This window comes from Pseudorca crassidens, chromosome 15 (assembly GCF_039906515.1).
Source record: "Pseudorca crassidens isolate mPseCra1 chromosome 15, mPseCra1.hap1, whole genome shotgun sequence".
In the NCBI taxonomy this organism is placed as follows: domain Eukaryota; kingdom Metazoa; phylum Chordata; class Mammalia; order Artiodactyla; family Delphinidae; genus Pseudorca; species Pseudorca crassidens.
In genome coordinates, this window is record NC_090310.1 from 41,471,519 (window position 1) to 41,493,210 (window position 21,692).

The 21,692-nt window shown below is 46.6% G+C and overlaps 1 protein-coding gene and 1 pseudogene across 12 annotated transcripts in view; both read left to right on the plus strand.

Annotated features, from left to right (window-relative positions):
• The window catches only part of RIN2 (Ras and Rab interactor 2), a 225,527-nt gene that overhangs the window by 127,300 nt on the left and 76,535 nt on the right, over positions 1 to 21,692 (plus strand). The gene's annotated exons all lie outside the window — the stretch shown is intronic.
• LOC137207464 (short coiled-coil protein pseudogene) lies at positions 9,698 to 16,329 on the plus strand (annotated as a pseudogene).

The window sequence follows — 21,692 nt, forward strand, 5'->3', positions numbered from 1 at the left end:
GATCTTGCTGCAATCTATGTCAGAGAGTGTTTTGCTAATTCGTCATAATAATATTGCAAAGCATACCTGACATCAGTATTCGGTGTGTCTTTTCTTTCTTCCTAGATGCTTACACCTGGAGAGGCCTTAGAGGAGTGCTGCCCCATAGAAATACAAAGTGAACTGCAGATGTCATTTTAAATGTTCTAGTAGCCACATTTAAGAAAACAAAGGAGCGACATTGATTTTTAATAATATATTTTATTTAACTTAGTATATCTAAAATATTGTCATGTCAACATGTAACAATATAAAAATATTAATTGGATATTTTACATTTTATTTTAGCACCACGCCTTTGAAATCCAGTGTGTGTTTTACACCGAGTGCATCTTGATTCAGGCTAGCAGCATTTCAAAGGTTCCACAGCCACACGTGGCAGGTGGCTTCCGTATTGGAGAGTGAAGGCTTATGTTTTGTGGACTCTATACCTCCTCCTTTCACAGATAGTGAAACTAAGACCCAGGGAGGTTGGAGTGCCAGGGGCTGGTTATTAGTCCCCAGCAGGGGTGGGAATTGCACCTGGCCTGACTTTCTCATGTGGCACCCCCATCCCACGTAGCCTTCCTGACGGTTCCACTCTGGTCGCTTCACCCTTCTCCAGAGAGATCCCCCAGGAAACTCCATCTGAAGAGGTCATGGGGACAGTGGCCTCTTTCTGGAGCATTGGTTGGCTTTTTTTTTGGACACACATGCATATCTTTCACCATCTGCTCCAAATGCTTCCAGGACACAGGCCGCACACCCTGCACCCCTACCCCCACCCAGGGCCTGACTTTCTAGGAATGCCCTGAACATTTTGGACAGCGGTTCCTGTTCGTGTTTCCAAAAACAGTGGATTTCATGGTTTTAGAGGGTAGTTTCCCAGCACATGTTGGCCATCCATTTCTGATATTAAATGTTGCGTGTTAGGCCACAACACGTTCTCACTTGCTTCTGCCTTTTAAACATCGGGAGTGAAATAGATTCCCCCAGGTCCCCTCAACCACGTTATTTCCACAGGCTTACTTGTAACTCCGAGTTTTTATAATTAGGAGGATACCAAGGAAGAAGATGTAGGTTTGAAGGACTCTTGTTTCAATGTATGATTTTCGAAAAATTAAATCATGCAATATAAAATGAACACCTCACACAGTATAAAAGGAACATCTGTCAAAGCTTTATTCAAACCATGCATGAATCCAGGAGGCCAGTGTAAGGCTGGTTCAAATAACACTTGGACAGATGATGTATTTGTAGTTGACTTAAAAAGTCATTCTGTAATGAGTTTGCTAAGTTCAAGTCAAAACTGGTAGTAGTACTACAGGGCAATAAAACTGTGTCCTTTGGGGTAATCTTTTTTTTTTCTGAACCGAAATCTGCAGGCTGACTTGTATCTTCACAGTGCCTGAGTCCTTCATTAACAGCACAGAGCAAAGTCAAACACAGGTGCACCCCTTAGATAATTAAATAATCTTTAGGTGACCTAGTTAAACAGTGCCAGAGCATGACAATGAAAGGATGTACTCCCTGTGGGTTCTTATTAATATAGAAACTCCCAGGCCCGTCTCATATCCATAAATCAGAACCTCCAAGGGAGGGAACGGAAGCCTCTGGCATTAACAAGGGCCCTGGTGATTCCTGTTTTTGGAGCCACCAGAAGACACCGATTCACCAGGTAAACCTGTCAAGGTGAGATGCCCGAGTCTGTGTCTCTGCATTTGCCTGCATTTTAGGAAGTAATTGACACGTGAAATGTGGTCCCCGGACAGACGGGCAGTGTCGGCATCACCCGGAGTTTGTTACCGAGGCAGCCTCGACTAGTGGTTCTCAAAGTGTGATGCCAGCTCCCCGCGTCAGCTTACCTGGAGACGTCTTAGAAATGCAGGTTCTTGGATTGTGGAATGTGGGAATCAGATGATGGGGTTGGGGCCCGTGGTCTGCGTTTTAACAGGCTCGCCGGGGGGCGTCAGGCTGGAGAATCACTGCTCTATGTCTTAGATTTGAATGACTAAACAGACTGATAGAAAAAAAACATAGAAATGGCTGCATTCTGGGCTTGTCTCCATGTCCCCGTCTGGAAAATGCAGTGACATCACCTTCCCAGTGGAGTTGTGAGCTCACACATGGTACTTTGATGATTGTGCCCACTCACTCTCTACAAGCCTTGGAATAATTGCCACCGTCTGATAAGATCTTCTGTTTTATTCTCTCTGTGCCCTCACCCCACGCCCATGTTTCATTCACTCTCTCAAGAGCGGCTGCACACAGACACTGAGGCACCTGCCCCAGCCCCTGTAAACCAGAAGCCAAATCGCCCACCAGGCCTCCGACACCTGCCCACCGGTGCTCTGATATTCTCTAAGCTGAGGTTCAGAGACGTGGGCTCCTCCCCTCTCCCGGGAAGGCTTGGGGGAGGTTAATTTTTTAACTCTGTTGTTGGTCTACACGGCCGTTAGCCAAAGGAACCGAAGAACAAACAGAAGCAGCATGTCCTTTGCTGGATGCCTGGCATTTTGGCAACAACTACCATCCTGGTGCCACTTCACATGCACAGCCCACCTTCCTCCTTATTCAACTACTTTTAAAAATTTATTCTTAATTTCACACTCTCCCAGGCCTGTTCCAAGAACTTTCAACCCATTGAGTTATTTAATCCTCACACTATCGTTATGCCCATTTTACAGGTGGGAAAACTGAGACCGGGAGAGGTTACAAAACTTGCCCAGGGTCACACCACTTGTCAATTCTGTGGTGGTTCCCTGGTGACTGTACTTCAACTTGTAAGGAATTTTGTAGAGCTGGGACCTAGCACCCTCGGGGCCTTAAATTGTTGACCTTGTGCCTCGTCCAGTGCTGAAATGAGATACTCCCCCCACACGTCTTTCCAGGTTGCAGCCCCTGTATTGGACGCTGGTTAACTAAGATGTGAGCCTGACTCCACTTTCCCTGCTTGTCACCCCCAGCCTGTCCTCTGCTGGCCACTCACAGATATCCCTTTCGGACGACCGCCTCTCAGAGTTTCCTGCCTCAAAAAGTGGGGATTGTTCTTTCTAAAGACACCCAGGAACACAACCTGCATCAGAGTCAGGGTTTACTAGCTGCTGCAACTGCTGAGAACATACTAGAAGAACCCTCAAGCAGAGGACTCTCAGCAAGAGGGCACCCGGAGGCGCATAGTATAGGATTTGGGCTAATTCTAAGGAATTAGGTTGCAGAGTGGCAAATAAAAATACCGGACACCAGCTGAATTTGAATTTCAGATATAGCATAAGTACATCCTATGCAATATTGGGGACATACTTACATTAAAATAAGTATTCACTGTTTATCTAAAATTCAGATTTAACTGGGCACCCTGTCTTTCATCTGGCAACCCTGAAGGAGGCTTGGAGTGTCATCAGGAAGTGAGGGCAATCCCGTGATTGGGCAGCGCAGTGAGTTTTATCCAGAGGCAGGAGGAATGGAGGGAGTCAAGGCGCCAATGCTAAGAAGCAGCGACGCTGTGTGTCAGAAGAGGGGGCCGTTTAGTCATTTTTGTGGTTTGAGTGTCTGTGTTCTGTCTTGTTTCAGACCTGGCCCCTGGCAGCCTTGTCGAATTGGTGTGTTGACATTCTGTGTGTGTTACTTAAGTTCAGGTGGAAACAGGCCAGTTCTCGTTGAACTTCCCAGTTCGGGGCTTGTTTCCCGAGAAGCTGATGGCTGAAGATGCAGATCCTCCGGGTTCTGGTCCAGGACAGCCAGTCCAGTCTAGGCCGCTGGTTCTCTGGACATACTTTTGGTTGTTATAGCTTGGGTGGGTGTGCAGCTGGCGGGCTTCCTATCACACACAGGCAGCCCCCAGAACAAAGAATCATCTGACCCTAAATTTCCACTGTGCTGAAGTTGAAAACTCCTGGTCTGCAATGTCAATTAGGAAATAACCCATTCCTGGGGTTTCTCTATCTCTGGGGCAGGTCTTCCAGAAGTAAAGAAAGCAAGGAAAGTGTGAGTGTAGTTAGCGCCCACTGTTCTGGCCATTAATAGTAGGTGTTCAGTAAATACGCTGAATGAATGAAAAAGCGTGTAATGCATGTATGTGTGTATTACCCATATATCGTTCATTTCTTCAACCTGTATTGATTCAGCACCTATGGTGGCAGGGCCAGCCCTGGGCACTGAGTGTGCGGTGATGGGGAAGCAGATAACGATCAGAGAAACTTGAGCTTGAAGGACAGACAGGTAGGAAGGCCTGAGGGGGGAGGGCTCGTTGAGGAGGTGGTGTTTAAGCTGAACCCTGCAGGAGAGAAAGAGGCAGGGAGAAAATTATTCCCAGACAAGGGGGAAGCACACAAGCCGGGGAGCAGGGCCTGAGACTCTGAAAGAACGGGGTGGCCAGTGTCTGGGTGGTGGGAGACGGGGGTGGGCATGAGGTAAGGGCCCGGTGTGGGGGGAGTAGCCAGGGCCATCGTGCTGACTGGGTGAGGACCTGGGAATCATTCTTAGTGCAGTGAAGCCATGAGCATTTGGGGGAGAGGGAGTGACATGATCCAACACGAGCAGCCCTCGGAAAGCTTGGCAACAGCACCCTGTCTTTAATCCATCAACCAAGAAAACCAGAGTGCAATTCACATCTTCCCTGGCCCCCACCCCTCATAGGGTGCAGAGTGGGCCTCCCACCCAGCACAGCTCAGCTTGCTGGTCAACCCATCCGTGTCCCCGTGCCTGGCCGCTCCCTCCAGAAACATCCCTTCTCCCCTCTCCCAAAATGCCTCCCGAGTCTCCCCATCACCTCCGGTTCACTCTGCCTCACCCTCCACCTTCTCATCTTTATTGCGCATGTCATCTTGGCCCGTCTGGAGCCGTGGACTTCGTGTTTTCCTTCTCTGAACCTTCTCAGAATCGGCCCTGGGAACGCTGAACCAGAGCCACTTGAAGGCAAGGCGTTTAGGAATGTTGTGAGGTCTCGGTGTGTATTTGTTGCTCAGGCCCGCCCCAGAGTTTTTGAAATAACTTCTCTACCTGAAATATGCGGAGTAGACCGGAGGGCAGACACCCAGGCAACCGGACAGTCACTTAGGGCAGAGTCAGCAAACTGCCACGCTCAGGCCAGACCCGGCCAGCACCTGTCTCCATGGTGGGGACACAGACACACCTGGTCACTGAGGTGCTGTGCACGGCTGCTTCCATCCCACGGTGGTGGAACCAAGTTGCTCCAGAGACCATACGGCCTCTGGAGCTTAACATATTGACCCTCTGGCCCTCTGTAGGAAGAGTTTGCTGAGCCCTGACTTGGGAGATAATTGCATTTTGAAACTGAATTCTCAAAGGCAATCTGAGTGTGGGTAGCAGCGCCTCCAGTTTACAGATGAACACATGACAGGGCCACTAAGGGCCTGGTCTCCAAGGGCGTGGCCCATGCGCTTTCCCGAACCACATTCTCTGCCTCCTATAGATCATCAGAAGTAGCCAGAGTGAATATACCAGAGCTCTCGACCCCTGGTGCCTACAGGGGCCAGGCGCATAACCTAAACCAGTCGAGCCCTCCCAGGTGCAAGTTGGTAATTGAGCGCTGACCTTTGGCCTCAGTATTGGCGAACAGTAGGGAGTGGTGGGGACTGAGGCAAACCAGAAGCAGATATCCCGTATAAAGAGGTCAGCATCACCACGGCCCAGAGTTTTTCAGTTTCAAGAAGCTAGAAACCTAGATTTTTATGGAAACCTCCTGATTTTTTTGTAGGAAACATCATATGTTTAAATGCTGAAACCATTTTAGTTATAAAAGACGGGACAAGCCCACGTGGGGCGAGTCAGACAAAACATAGCTGAGTGTGTCCTGAGGCCTCCAAGGACCTCTGATATATGACATCCACGTTGGAGGGACTGTCAAAGCCGTCCTCGGGAAGGGCGGGTCCCTAACGAGATGCCAGGCAGCTGGGAGTTGCCCTGGGCTCTAACCAGGGGAGCTTCCGTACCAGCCTTTAGCCCTGGCTTCTGGGCAAGCCTTCAGCTGGGCATGAGAGCAGCTTCAGACTCCACTTATCCGCAGAGGAAAGGAAATGCCCAGGAGCCAAAAAGGAGACAGATGCAGGAAGGCTGAGCTCAGGATGTCCTGGGGAGCCCCAGGGTCTGAGATGAAGCTGGTAAGTTCATCCTGGGGACAGCCAACAGGAGCTTCCCAGGGGTGCACATGTGAGCCTTCTCCACTGTAGCAAAGCCCAGTATTACCTTCAGTGCCTCAAAGATGTGCATCCTTACACAAAAGAAAAGACTCGTGGGAAGGTCATGGCTCTACAGGTCTAAGAACCCTGTCTGCCAAGCCCTGTTGCTCCGTTACCACCTGCTTGATGTGGGACAAACTGTCCAAACCTCAGTTTCCTCATCTGTGAAATAGGGTTACGAAAAGCCCCAGACCTATCACACCAGGATGATGTGAGCATTAAATAAATGACATGATGGGTGGTACCCATTAAGTGGTAGCTGCCATTGGCTGAAGCTGGTTGACAAAGCATATTTCTTTACCTGTCCTGTGACACGTGACGTGGATGTCCTGAGACTTCCCCAGTTAGGACAGCTTCTGTCTGTCCGTCACCCGTCACATCCATAGAGCTACCGCCTCAAGGCCTGACAAGACTCATCTAAGAAGCGTCACGTTATGTTCTGTCCATAAGAGCTTCAGAAAGACTTTGGACATCAGAGAGAGGGGGAGACTAACCCACTGGTAACTAGAATCATGGTGCGGAAGGAATCTCTCATCGCGGGGCATACAAGTGAATGAGAGTTGGGGATAATTCGAGGAGCGCAAAGACATCATCATTTATAACTAAGGCTTCAAGTTCAAAAGTTCAGAGTTTTTCAGAATCAGACTGGAGAGAGAGAAATGACTGCCAGGCCGAAGAAGGTAACACTTCATTTCCATTCGGAGAGATTCGTGGTCATTTGATGAGCATCTCCTGTTTGAAGGAGCTGTATTTCGGGCTTGAGTGGCGGAATAATATCCCCACAGGGAACACTAGGCCTGCTCTCAAGTTTTTGCTAGTAATCTACTAAAGGACGTAAAACACCTGTCCCCAGTGCAGCCCATTTCATAATCTCCCCCCGAGCCCCCCTCCCTGTCTCCTTCACCCCTGCCACTCGCCCTACGGTGCTTTCCTGCCCTACCCCAAGACCACACTAAATGCCTTTAGAGTTTCCCAAAGCCTGAAAAATTCTGTCCCACCACCACCATTTGTATATAATTTAAAATATTTTTTTATCTTTCCCACGTGGCACGCAAGTTAACTATATGATGAAATTAAAATGCTTCCTTCCTGGAAACGTTTGACAGCCAAGTGCTGGGCTCAGCCGCCTCCACCCACCACCGGCTGGGGCTCTTACGGCCACAGATGTGCGGGCACCTTCCCTATGCTGGTTCCCATTCATTCCCCCCACCAAGTGATCATCACCCCTTTTACAGATGAGAAGACTGAGGCTCAGGGAGGTTACGGTCTCCCCCCACGGGTCCCCCAGGCGGCAGGAGCCCAAGCTGGCCTTCCAACCGGGGCTGTGTGGTTCTGGGGCTCATCAGGAAGCTCGGCGGGTCTGCCTGGGGACCCCTGAACCTTGGCTCGCCAGGGGACTAAGCAGGAGCCCCGGTGAAGGGGCTCAGCTCGGTGTGGTCAGGGTGCCCAGGGGCCATGGCACAACCAGGCCTTGGAGCCCAGTGGCCTGTGCAGGAAGAGGTGTGTCGGCCACACTTCCTCTGACTAGGGGTCCAAGCATACTTAGACGCAGATTTTGAGGGTGAGGAACAGAGCTGCCTGAACTTTCCAAAGCAGAGATTTCCCAGCAAGAAGAGTGTGCAAAGTGAGCTTTGAAGATGAGCTGGGAGAAATTAGGGAAGTGATTCCTGGCAGCCTGTTTTGTTTTTTGGGTTTTTTTTCATCTTTACTGGCATATGATTGCTTTACAGTGTTGTGTTAGTTTCTGCTGTATAACAAAGTGAATCAGCTATACATATACATATATCCCCATATCCCCTCCCTCCTGCGTCTCCCTCCCACCCTCCCTATCCCACCCCTCTAGGGGGTCACAAAGCACCGAGCTGATCTCCCTGTGCTATGCGGCTGCTTCCCACTAGCTATCTATTTTACATCTGGTAGTGTATATATGTCAGTGCTACTCTCTCACTTCGTCCCAGCTTCCCCTTACCCCCTGTGTCCTCAAGTCCATTCTCTACATCTGGCAGCCTGGTTTTCATTCTTAAGTACGTTGTTTTAATTCCCCCCCACGCCGCCCCGGGGGTAGGGGGTGAGGGTTTTGAGTGATATCATTTCAAATTTACAGCAGAGTTGTGACAATGGCACAGAGGATTCTTTGTATTATATACTATCATGTATGCTATATAATATCACATATACATGCTATACAATTTCAAATCTCCATATAAAGTTGCAAAAAGAGTTCAAGGGCCTTCCGTATGCTCACAGAAGTCATCTGGCCATAGACAAGTTTCTTGTCTGAACCAAAATGCTCAGATCCAAAACCAGGCGAGAGCTTTCGGGCATCGCTTGTAGGCACCAAAGGAAGGCATGTGGGGTTGGACCCAGCTCTCTAGCTCCGGCCCCGACCTCAGGCCTGCAGGTCGATGCACCTGTTGTAAGATCAGCTCTTCCCTCCTGGAGGGTCTCAGCCCAGCCGCCTGGTTCCAGGAGGCTTGTCCAGCATTGGGAAGATTCCCAGTATCCTGGGCTGGGCTGGTCACTCCTAACCATCTTGGTGTGTGAACATCAGGCTGTTCTCCATCCTGAGTGTTTGTTGTCATCAGGAGACAGGAGACGCCGAGGTGTAGGGACACATGGCCGCGGGGGCTGCATTTTATCCCGGCATCAAGAGGCCCTGGGTCCGTAGGTGTGGAATCGGTGGACAGGCTCTCCAGAGGTCACATCTCGGACCCTCTGGGGCTTCGCTTCAGACGACCGTTACCTTCTTAGGGGACCCCAGGGTTTAGAAGCTGGAGCAGGGCCATTGTAGCTTATTTCCTCCAAAGACAGTCCCTGTAGCATAGATCTGTAAAAAAGACAAAACAAAAAACTCTGAAGCCCTGTTTTCTGACTTTTGTGGATTCTGGTTTTTAACTGTGGTAAAACATACCTAAAATTTACCGTTTTAACCATATTTAAGTGTGCATTTCTGTTGCATTAAGTACATTCACATTATTGTGCCCCCGTCCCAACCATCCATCTTCAGAACCTTTACATCTTCCCAAACTGAAACTCCGTACCCATGAAACACTCACTTCCCCTTCCTTTCTCCCCCCCAGCCCCTGGCAGCCACCATTCTACTGCCTGTCTCTATGAACTTGATTATACTCTAGGAACCTCACATCCGTGGAATCGTACAATGTTTGTCCTTTTGTGACTGGCTTATTTCACTCAGCATCATGTCCTCCAGGTTCACCCATGATGGAGCATGTATCAGAATTTCCTTCCTTTTTAAGGCAGAACAGTATTTGATTATGTGTATAAACCGCATCTTGTTTATCCATTCATCTGTTGATGAACATGTGGGCTGCTTCCCCCTTCCACCTATTGTGAGTAATGCAGCTATGAACGTGGGATGGATTCTGCTTCTAAGAGTTTTTTTTTTTGTGGTATGCGGGCCTCTCACTGTTGTGGCCTCTCCTGTTGCGGAGCACAGGCTCCGGACGCGCAGACTCAGCGGCCATGGCTCACGGGCCCAGCCGCTCCGCGGCATGTGGGATCTTCCCGGTCCGGGGCACGAACCCGCGTCCCCTGCGTCGGCAGGCGGACTCTCAACCACTGCACCACCAGGGAAGCCCCTCTAAAAGTTTTTAGTTCTCTTGCCCTGAGTACGGACATTAAAACGTCTCTAACAGAGGAACATCACCCACAAGGTACATGAGCATGTGTGTTGTGGGGAGTGTGTGCTACGGCTGAAGTTAAGCCTGAGTCTCTTGCAAAATGCAGCTCCTGGTGTCTGCCCGCTGGGGCGGGGGCCATGCAGTCTGCTCGGTGAGCAGAGGGGCGGCACTGTGACTTAGGACCAATTAAAGTTGTCCAAGTCACTACCGGCTGTGGCCACTCACCAGGCATGTGTTTCCTGTTACTTTTCTCTGTCTTACCTTTCCGGTCACATTGTAAGCCTTTTTAGGGACAGGGACAATGTCTTCTACATCTTTCAGTGTCCATTGAGCCCAGTTCCCCAAAGGTGGCCGATCTTCAATAAATGTGTGTTGACAGTGGCTCTCATTCCAAATCTGCTATCTCCCCGTGCTGTGCATGGACATCTTTGGTGTCCGGATATGCCAAATATGTACTTTCCCACCATCAGAAGGACTTTTCAACAGCTGTTCTCGTGTTTGCAGCTGAGCAGCTGAATTAAATTAGTGAATGGAAGTCTTAAAACAATTCGAGTTGATTAACCTATATATATATGCATATATATTGGTTTTGTCCTCAGGGCTCTTGGACCCCTAGAACCTTGTTCCACGTCAGCCGAGGAGTTTGTTGAAATGCAGAATCTCAGGCCCTACCCCAGACCTAGGAACCAAGACCTGCGTTTTTGACAGGATCCCCAAGTGATGCGCGTGTGCATCCCAGTTTGGGAAATACTAGTCTGGGGAATATTATTCTGCTAGTTTCATTCTGAATGATAAAGAGGGTTGAAACCCTCTTTATCAAACTTGTCCTGTTTGTGTAGAGGAGAGACGAGGCCAAGCTAGCGCTGGAACGCTGTGCCCCGTTCTGGTCACTTTACGTAAGCAGAGTTGCAGGAATAGTCCCGCGTATACCTGTTACCTGGGAACGTTAGGGAGGGACCAAGGCACCCAGCTGCCTCAGGTAGAGGAGGTAACCTGAGAGGCCTTGCTCTGAATTTATAGCGAAAAGAACCACACTGGTTGGGGTCCCCAGACGCAGGTTCAGAGACAGGTTATGAACACCAGCAGTCTGTTTGGGAGGTGACCACCAGAAGCTCAGGTCGGGGCGTAGGGAGGTGAGACAGAGAAGGGAGAACAGCCACTGGGGCTCAGTCCCGCTGGGGGCCTTGGGGAGACTGTATAGTGAGCATCAGAACTGTCCCTCCTGGGTGAGGGGAAGCTGGGGTATCCGTGCATGGAGCCCCTCCTGCTCTGACCTCATCCGCCCACAGAGCATCGACAGCCTTGGGCAGAGGCGTCCACGTGCTTGCAGTGGAGCCTGAGGGAGCAGCGACCCCGGGAGGTACGGGCGGGGTGCTGCCTGTATCCCATCTGAAGTTCTGGGGTGCCTCGCCGACATCTACATCAGAGCTCCAGGTCCTGATTAGAAACAAAGCGTTTGCATTTTAGTCAGTTTCAAAGCCTCAATGATTCATTGCCTGCCAGTTACTAATCATCTTCACAAGACTGAAAATGACCAGACTTTACATTGTCTTACAATCCAAAGTCCCTTTTCATAATCCCTCTGCTTTCTTCCTTCCCTAAATTAAATATATGTGCTCAGAGGATGTTGTCATACTCAACTTACAGAAAAAAACATTTTTGATGATCGATTCTAAATTTTTCATCTTCATGTTGCAAGTTGGAGATTCATGTCTCCTCTCCTGTTACTTTCCCCTTGAATCCTTACTCCATTTCTCTTTTTAAAAAAAAAATTAAAATTGAAATTCCAAATACGGCAGTTACTATTCCTAGGGGCCATGTCAGCATCTCCTCAAGTCAGCATTTCCTTAAGAGTTTCTGTAGAACACTGCTCCTCGGAAAGTGTCCTCAACAGAGTCTTAACGATCAGAAGGGCTTATAAGGGGAATCTAAAAAACTAATAAGACACATGAACTTATTTATAAAACAGAAACAGACTCACAGACTTAGAGAATGAACTTACGGTTACCAGTGGGGGGAGAGTTGGGGGATGGATAGATTGGGAGTTTGAGATTGATATATACACACCACTATATATAAAATAGATAACTAATAAGGACCTACTGTATAGCACAGGGAACTCTACTCAGTACTCTGTAATGGACTATATGAGAAAATATCTAAAAAAAGAGAGGATATATGTATATGTATAACTCACTCACTTTGCTGTACACCTGAAACTAACAAAACATTGTTAATCAACTATACTCCAATATAAAATAAAAATTAAAAGAAAAAAAAGATCAAGAAGGCTGTGGAATCCTACACACTCTGTTCTCTTCCTGGAGACCCTCACTTACACCGGCTTCTTAAAAGGTTCTGAGGAGTCCACGTGAACTTGTTTAATTGAATGTTTAACCCAGTTTCATTGGCTATTTCCAATGTTACTGGAGCAGTAACTCTTGTTTTGAAATCATGCCTGTTCACATCCCACACTGCTAGTGTTGGGTGAAAACATTGGAAGAAATGCCACTTGAAACACTCTCAGTGCATTTGAAATTAGTAGCACTGGGGTGGGCTGAGCAGAGACAGTGGGCACAGGAAAATTACAGCTCCGAGTTTGCACTGCTTTTTGCAGCTAGGAAAAAAAAAGAGAGAGAGAAAACTTCCTTACGTGTAACTGAGGTTTTGGAATGAGGAGTGACTCTGATTCCATGCTGAAGTTAACCCCTGGCCTGTAATTGAGTAGACTTGTCAAAAAAAAAAGGGGGGCTGTGTGGGTGAGGTACAGCTCTGAGTGTCAACCTGGCCTCGAGGGGAGAGGAACGTAGTTCATTAGCTCAGGCCATGACAAGTGGCAGAGCATCCCATTTCCTTAGTTTTATCAAGGCCTGCACCAACCAAGTGGTATATTGCTGGTACTTCCATTTGGCAACTTTGAGCACCTACTGGCCGACTATCATATTGCCAAACCCAGGAGCTCTGAAGACTGATCTAACTGCTAGGCTGTTAACTCCAGGCTCTGTATGAATTCCACCCGTTGAACTGTTCTCTTACTTCTCTTTTTCCCAAAGAAGATAGCTATTTTTCCTATGGAAAAAAAAAGCTATTGCAGAAAAAATTCTTAACGTAAAGAAGAACGAGAATTTCACCTATATTGTACCCTCTTTAATTGCACCACCTGGAAATGAGCCCTGTGAGAATCTTGATGCTGATGAGTACAGAATTTTGCTTTCTCTGTTTGTAATTCTAGTGTATTATATTAATCCATAGATAAATATATTACATAAATGGGCTCAGAGAACACATGCAACTTTTTTTCCCACTGAATAACAGGTCTCTGTATGTATATACTGACATATCAATAAACATATATATGTGTATGTATATATATGACAGAATCACCATTTTAAGGGTTGTATAATATTCCAGTACCTTGCTGTACCACGCTTTTAAGGAGGCCACTGTTATTAGACACTTAGTCCTTTTTCTATTGTTCATGATTATAAATGATGTTCCCAAGAACCTTCTTTAACATATACCTGACTGCTTCTTTGGATCAATTCCTAGAATTGGAAATGCTGAATTCGATAGTTTGCATACTGAGTTGCAGATATATACATTCAGATTGACTTCCAGAAAGAGGGAGTCATTATTTCTCCACCAGGGCTTATTGAAAGCCCTGTGCAGGCAGCTGCTCGGTAGGAAGCTGGAGGTGGTAAAAAGGGAAGTGAATGTGACTTAGATATTTATGCCACTGCATTCCGGAAAGGCTAAGGGGGGCAGCTGGCCGTCACCAAGAGTTTGAGCCAGAAGAGGCGTTAGAAATCCATTGATGTATTGAATGCTTGAGGAAACTGAAGTCCAGAGAGGTTAAGCGACCCACACCCCTCACCCTATACACACACAGGGCCAAGGACCCACAGTCGTCAAGTCTCTCAGAATGGATAGACGTGAAAAACATAATTCTCATACAAATACGTAGTGAGCGTGTGTCAGAGATTGATTTAACTCATTAAGGAGAAAATCAACAAGTTATTAGAGCCAATCATAGATGGCAGAGACTAGCAAATAAAGAGTGGGCCAGTTGGTCCAAGTGTCCAGACCTGAGTTATCCTCTGGGTCCCTCCCCCTGCCGGTGCCTCAAACGGCAGACCATTCACCAAGGATTTTGTATCCAAAGCCCAGAAGTTTTGTTACTGAAGGTAATGAATGCTGACATGGATGCAGTCGATGCTGAAAATCAGGTGGAACTGGAGGAAAAAACATGACTTATTAATCAAGTGTTGGAACTCCAACACACACTTGAAGATCTCTCTGCAAGAGTAGATGCAGTTAAGGAAGAAAATCTGAAGCTAAAATCAGAAAACCAAGTTCTTGGACAGTAGATAGAAAACCTCATGTCAGCTTCTAGTGTTTTTCAAACAACTGACACAAAAAGCCAAAGAAAATAAGGGATTGATATCCCTTATGTCTTATGGAATTGCTGCTGACCTTTTTTTCTTTAAAACTTGGATAGATTGCAATAGTTATAGTACTTTTGTTTGTGGCTTCACTGAGTACTTACGAAGATAATGTCAGATCTAAGCAAAATTAAGAGCATAACAGGAGACTTCCATGAGTTTGTGTATTATGTTAGTCTACAAAAATGTGCAGACGTATTGTAGAGACTTTATAATTAGAAATGCATATATTTGTGAAACTTGAAAATGAATGTTATATCAAATTTGCTTTGATCTATAGGTTTAGCATTGTCTTTTATTATAGGCATAGTTAGAGACACAAGAAGATAACCACCGTGTTGTGAAAAAGTGACCAAAATCATGTCCTGAACGCACAGCTTTATACACCCTGTCCACCATCGTGTGTCTCTTCTCCATTTGCTTTCTTCCCATTTTCCTTCCCCTAAGGAAAAAATTGGTTTCACATTTGTAAAAAGTAATTTCAGTAGTTAATCATCTAAGAGAGTAGCCCGAACTCTGTTGAAACTTAACCAAAGTAAGATACTTTCTCAGTTCAGGGCTTATTTGTTATATTTAGTAATAAGATAAGATAGTTGGTTTCTGTTTCATCAATTGAAAACGGGGGCTATAAAGATGAAGATTTTTCTTTGAAACTGAATTATCATATTGGGAAGATTTGTCATTAAAAACTTCCTTTGCACAAAATAATCCACTTGATATCTGAAAAGACGAGCTCTGGTTGTGTGTGTGTTTGAAATAGAAAATTTTGAGGAAAACAGAAATAGGGTAGGAGAAGTATTCAATACTTGGTAAGTACTTGTAACCAAGTACTTGGTAAGTACTTGTTTTTAGTCCAGATTTGTGGTGTCTCTGGCACAGATTAGATTTGGGGGGGAATATATAAGAAAATGGATTAAGTTTGGCTAACCTTATGTAACCACACCTAGAAGGGAATAAAGTTTGGTCTCAGGTTTATTTGCAGTACCCAGATGATCAACTTTGCAAAGTCCCTTAAAAGTGTTTCAGTATCAGGATCATGAATAAAATGGGAGAGTTTTACATGTATACGAACTGATGCTTTCTCAGTATTTTATCTACTTCTCCCAGAATTTTCTGTAAACCCAGCTACTGGTTTGCAGAGTTTTAGTCATTTAACAGTTTTTTGAAATTTAGTTTGTAAAAAAAAAAAAAAAAAAATTAGTTTGTAGATTCCATTTGGTAAAGAAATCAGTATCAGAAGTAATGTTAAAATATTAAATAGGAAGAGAGATCCACTAATATAGTTTATGGTTATTAAATTTAGGCTAATCATAGAATAATCTTAATGTTCGTATTGGTGTAAGATCTGATGACTTTAGCTGTATGAATATATGATAGTCATACTGCAAACATTTTGCATCCCTTTGTGACCTAATTTTCAAACATTTAAAGTTTTCAAACATTTAAAGTTGTGTTGCCGTTATGCTTTGCTGTTTAATAAAAAGCTGTTTCAAAAAACTAAATAAATAAATAAAGAGCGGACAGAAGTATTTTATCTTGAACCAGCTTTAACATCGGCCACTGGCCAGCTTTGTGTATCTAACTTTGCAAAGTTAGATATGGGCTTGATATTGCCAATATGCAACCATTTTTTGCACTTCCAACACTGCAATTTTATATAATTCAGCCTAACACAAAACTGGCTCAACGTGGACAGGGCAATAAAACCAAAACCTCTGGGGTTATCTTTTCTGCCAAACAAATATCATTTGCACCGTATCAATCTTCCATAAGTTCTGCATCTGACTTTACAGAATCTGAGCCTTCATCCAAAGAAAAGAGTTGAGGGAATTCCTGGCTGTTCAGTGGTTAGGACTCTGCGCTCTCACTGCCGGGGTCCCGGGTTCAATCCCTGGTCGGGGAACTAAGATCCCGCAAGCCATGCGATTCAGACAAAAAAATAAAAAAAAGAAGAGTTGAACAAAATGTGATCCCAGGCGACCCTTAGGCAGGCTTGTTAGATGGTGCCCAACTAGGACTTTGAAGGGAACTTTTGAAGCGGGCCTCTCACTGCTGTGGCCTCTCCCGTTGCGGAGCACAGGCTCCGGACGCGCAGGCTCAGCGGCCATGGCTCACGGGCCCAGCCGCTCCGCGGCATGTGGGATCTTGCCGGACCGGGGCACGAACCTGCGTCCCCTGCATCGGCAGGCGGACTCTCAACCACTGCGCCACCAGGGAAACCCTGAAGGGAGCTTTTTCACTTCAAGTTTTGCATAGTTTTCTTAACTGTAGGAACAACTTTTGTGGCTGAACCGGTGAGTGGGTGGGCAAGGCTGATTGTAGTGGTGAACCTACCCACATTGGGATTCCTCTGAATGCTCGAAGGCTGAAAGGGCAGCACATTCGGGCTTTAGCTCTAGTTTCCCATGCGATCGGCCTCCCAGTTTCCTTTTTCCCAGGACCTGAGCAGAGATGCCTGCTCGCTGTGTGGGAATCTGCTCTGGCCAGTCTTCCAGCCTCTGACTTTGTGGAACACCTCTCGGGAGACTGTCACACCTGGAGGGGGTGCCAGGTGGAGCCCAGGAAGCTGGAAGGCTGGCTGGTCATCCGACCGCACCCGTTTTGTAAGTTCCAGGATGTTAGTCACACGCAGCACGTTTGTTACTAAGAAGACAGCAAAACAAGGCACTAACAATCAACCAACACAACCTCAGGCCCTTCCACTTGAGCTCCATGAAGACAATTGACAGCGCATTTCGATTCTAAGATGTACTGATTTTCAAACTTTACCATCTCTGAAGTTATTTGTATCCTATAGTCAAGGGTGTGTTATAACTGGCAGATCTTTTTTTTTTCTTGATGGTGTCTTATAATGATACTATCTTAAATTTGATGGAGCACATTGTATGTCTTTCTTCTCTGTTGTTGACCTAGAGTACTCTATATATGTTTCTTTTTTTTGCTTATTTTCCCCCGGCTTTATTGAGATATAATTGACATCCAGCACTGTTCAGCATAATGATCTGACTTGCATACATCATGAAATGATGATCACACGAAGTTGAATGAACATCCATCATCTCATATAGATACAAAAGAAAAGAAAAAGAAAAAAGATTTTTTTTCCTTGTGATGAGAACTCTTAGGATTTACTCTCTTACATTACATCCCAGTACTTACTTATCTTATAACTGAAAGTTTATACCTTTTGACCACCTTCATCCAATTTCCCCTCCCCGACCCTCCACTCCCACCTCTGGTAACCACAAATCTGATCTCTTTTTCTATCAGTTTGTTTGTTTTTGAAGTATAATTGAGCTACAAGACTAAGTTAATTTCTGGTGCACAACATGGTGATTCAGTATTTCTGTACGTTACAAAATGATCACCACTGTAAACATTTCTTTAAAATCTTTTGAAAATATGCAAAATCAAGACTTCAGACACAAATGCTGAAGCCAGGGCTGTAGAAACATTAGTGCCAACTCTTAGAAAGAGCTTTGTGCTTCTGTCGGTTAGCTTATTGTTTCACCTTAAAACACAAAGCCACGGGCAGTGATATGGCGATATCTGTGACATCTGAGGTCATTGAAGAATCTAACGCAACACTGGCCTCAGACAACTGACAGAGTAAACCAGGACCTCAGCCAAATGACTGTTTCAAGGTACACCACACTGGCTGCTTCCATGTTTCGTATGTAGAACTACAGACACTCTGTGTATCTTTATTTTTTAATCAATTTATTTATTTAATTTATTTATTTTTGGCTGCGTTGGGTCTTTGTTGCTGCGCACAGGCTTTTTCTAGTTGTGGTGAGCGAGGGCTACTCTTCGTTGCGGTACGCGCGCTTCTCATTGCGGTGGCTTCTCTTGTTGCGGAGCACGGGTTCTAGAGCGCAGGCTTCAGTAGTTGTGGCTCACTGGCTTAGTTGCTCCACGGCATGTGGGATCTTCCTGGACCAGGGCTCAAACCCGTGTCCCCTGCATTGGCAGGCGGATTCTTAACCACTGTGCCACCAGGGAAGCCCCACTCTATCTTAAAAAAAATTTTTTTTTTCCAATGTAACTAAATTTAAAGTTATATCAGTGTTTGCTGTGGAGGATCATTTCAAATATGGTTAAACTAACAGACAGCTTTGGGCTGGGCCTCTAGAAGTGACACCGATTTATTCCCCACATTTGGGCCTCCCCATGTTTGGTGGCAAGTGTCTGGCAGGGTAGAGCCAGTGTGGGTCTCTCTTACAAGTCGACAGAAGCAGTTTACAATTGAGTCATTAAAGAGGCCGTGTTTTAAAGCCAACGGCTTCCGCTCAGTGAGCGCTTAATCATGGCTCAGAAGAGAGCTCTGCGCTCTGCATGTGCAACCACATCGGTGTGTTTGCTGGTGAATAATGGAAAACTCTTAAGCGGCACCTTTGCAGTGGCTGCCGCAATGTCAGCTACTTCCCCATGGTGTCCAGCTGAGGCTCTAATGGTCGGGCTGGAGCGCCACCCAATCTGTGTCCTGATTTACCCCTGGTCTAGAAGGAAATGAACAGGGAAGTTACCAAGAGGAAGGCGGAAGAGGGGAGAGCACCCATTCATTCAACAACTCCTGGGCCCCGGACTTTGCTGAGTTCAGAGGTCTCCACAGAGCAGAAGGACACCGTTGCTGCTGTACAGAATTTACATCCAGGTGGCAGCCATTCGAGAGAGCCTCTGGCTCCAGGAGGGTCCCAGGTGCAGGACCATCAACCTCAAGTGGTGAAAGAGGGCGGCCAAGTGGGAAGGTTGAGGGCATCTTGGGTCAGTATCTCCAGAAACAAACCCAGAGCTAAAGATTTTCATGAAAGTGGCTTATCAAGAAGTGCTCCCGAGAGAAACTCATAGCGGAGTGGGGCAGAGAAGGTCAGCAAGGGTCCAAGTTCAAGCACAGTCCCCTGAGGGTAACTTTGGCTCCATCTTAAAGGAACAGAGGTGAGGGATCTGGAGTATTTACACCCCAGCGCCCATCAGTCAGTGGTCCAGAACTGACTCTGAGGGCCCTTCTGGGTCTCTGTGCACCAGACAAATCAGGTTCCGTCCTCCGACAAGGGACTTGGGGCTGGCCGTGGAGGGCCAGTTCCCTTCCCCTGAAGGCATTGGGGAAGCACCTAACGTGTCTGGCAGAAGCACCAGTCTCGGGGGAGGCCACTGTGCAGCAGGGCTCTTCAGATGTGGGGAAGGCCCAAGAGGCTAAGCGCTACCGAAGCCTGGTCCCTCGATGAGGTCCTGCAAGGAGTACCAGTGCACGTAAGGGGCACCAGTACTGATTGGGTCTCCCCGAATTTCAAATATTTCTACCCGTTCAAAGTACATCCATGCTGGACTTCCCTGGTGGCTCAGTGGTTAAGAATCTGCCTGCGAATACAGAGGACATGGCTTCGAGACCTGGTCTGGGGAAGATCCCACATGCTGCAGAGCAACTAAGTCTGTGCGCCATAACTACTGAGCCCACGAGCCACAACTACTGAAGCCCCCACACCTAGAGCCCGTGCTCTGCAACAAGAGAAGCCACCGCGATGAGAAGCCCGTGCGCCACAACGAAGACCCAACGCAGCCAAAGATAAATAAATTTATTTTAAAAAAACAAAAACAAAGTACATCCATGCTTATCAGGCCCCTAACAAGCCCTGTGGAATTCAGGTGCCGGGAGGACATAGCACGTGGAGGGCTCCCTCATGGGCATTGTCGCAGGACCTGCGTCCCCAGCAGATGCAATCAGCCAGCACATACTGCATCCTTAACCCCAGCCCATACTTCTGGCACGCCTGAAACCAGACTCTCACTTTTCTGTCCTCCAACGGTGGTGGTGTACATCGCTAAGCCCTCTCCCCACGGGCAAACACTAAAGGTGCCCGTCTGCTGCGGACTTGGCCTGCAGCACCTCCTGGGACTCTTAAACAGCCCTGAGAAGCAGGCCTCAGAGTGTCCTCAGTTCGTGGATGAGAACATTTAAGGGGTCAAATTATTTCCTCAAGGATGCCTTGCTTGAATTAGCAGAGCCAAAGGAATTTGAAGCTGGGCCTTTAGCCAAAATTCTGCTTTTAAATATTCAGTTATTCACTTGTGTTTGTTTCTTCTAAATACTGCTATTTACTGCTTTGTGCTAAAAACAGAAAGTTACTCGTGTCGAACCATTCACTTAACCCAGAGGACGGGGAGGGGTGGGTTGCTCGTCAGCTTTTCCTCTGTGTGAGTGTGTTGGAGATAGGCTGTATTTTTTTTAATTACAAAGGAGAAAGTGGAATAAAAAGGTAGTGTGTGTTATTTTTTGGTAAATGGGAAGGTTCTGATTGTGGTTAAGGGGCCGTTTTGGATCAGCAGGGCTAGTAGGGACTGTGGCATAAATACTGTGGCAGTTTGCTTTCCATTTGGAATGAAAAATCCAGGGCAGAGCTCATGCCTTGTGGGCCACCCCCAGCCTTTGGGCAGATTGAGGAAAAGCAGCCTTCTGGGCACATTCTTTGGTCTGCAGAAGGCACCTTGGGGCAGATGTAGGCATCCCAGGGCCAGGGTTTAGGGGTGGGGGACCGGGGGGCATGGGTAACCAGCCCTGGCCTTACTATAGACATCTCTTCACCTCCTCGTCCTGACTTCACAGCACACTCAGAATTAAGTCCAGATGGATGAAAGGCCTACAAATAAACAAATACATCATATGTACATAGGAAAACTATGTGTGTCTTAGCATAAAACAGAGGAGACTTTATTACTTCAAGATAAGGTATGTCTTCCTAGCAAAGTTTAGTCAGCAAGAACCGTAAGGAACTTTTGATTCTATCAACATTGAAAGTTTAACGAAACGTAAAAGACAGAGACGCAGGATGAGAGAAAATCTTTTAAATATTTGAGACAATGGATTCATATCCACAACTTACACAACTTAAGAAAAATCAAGAAACCCCAAAACGGCAACAAATAAATGAACAGGCAATCCTTCCGAGGAAGAAATACAAATAGACAACAAAAATAGGTAGGGGAGAAAAAGTTGCCACCCCAAAATATCTCTTTGGCACGCAGATTATTTGGAGTTGAAAACAATCACCCAGAAGACTCAGGAAGGGGACTTCCCTGGTGGTCCAGTGGGTAAGAATCTGCACTTCCAATGCAGGGGGCCCGGGTTTGATCCCTGATTGGGGAACTAGATACTGCATGCATGCCACAACTAAGGAGTCTCCATGCCGCAACTAAGACCCGGCACAGCCAAAATAAATATTAAAAAAAAAACAACTCAGGAGGAACCTTTGACCTTCCCCCTAAACTGCCTAAAAGAATGCAGATAGAGGACCTGTTCCAGGAAGGGAGCCGTCACCATAAATACCTCTAATATGAATGAGGTGGCGGACAGGAAGTCTGTTCATACTCCTCTCTGGGTCCCATTGTCTCTGCAG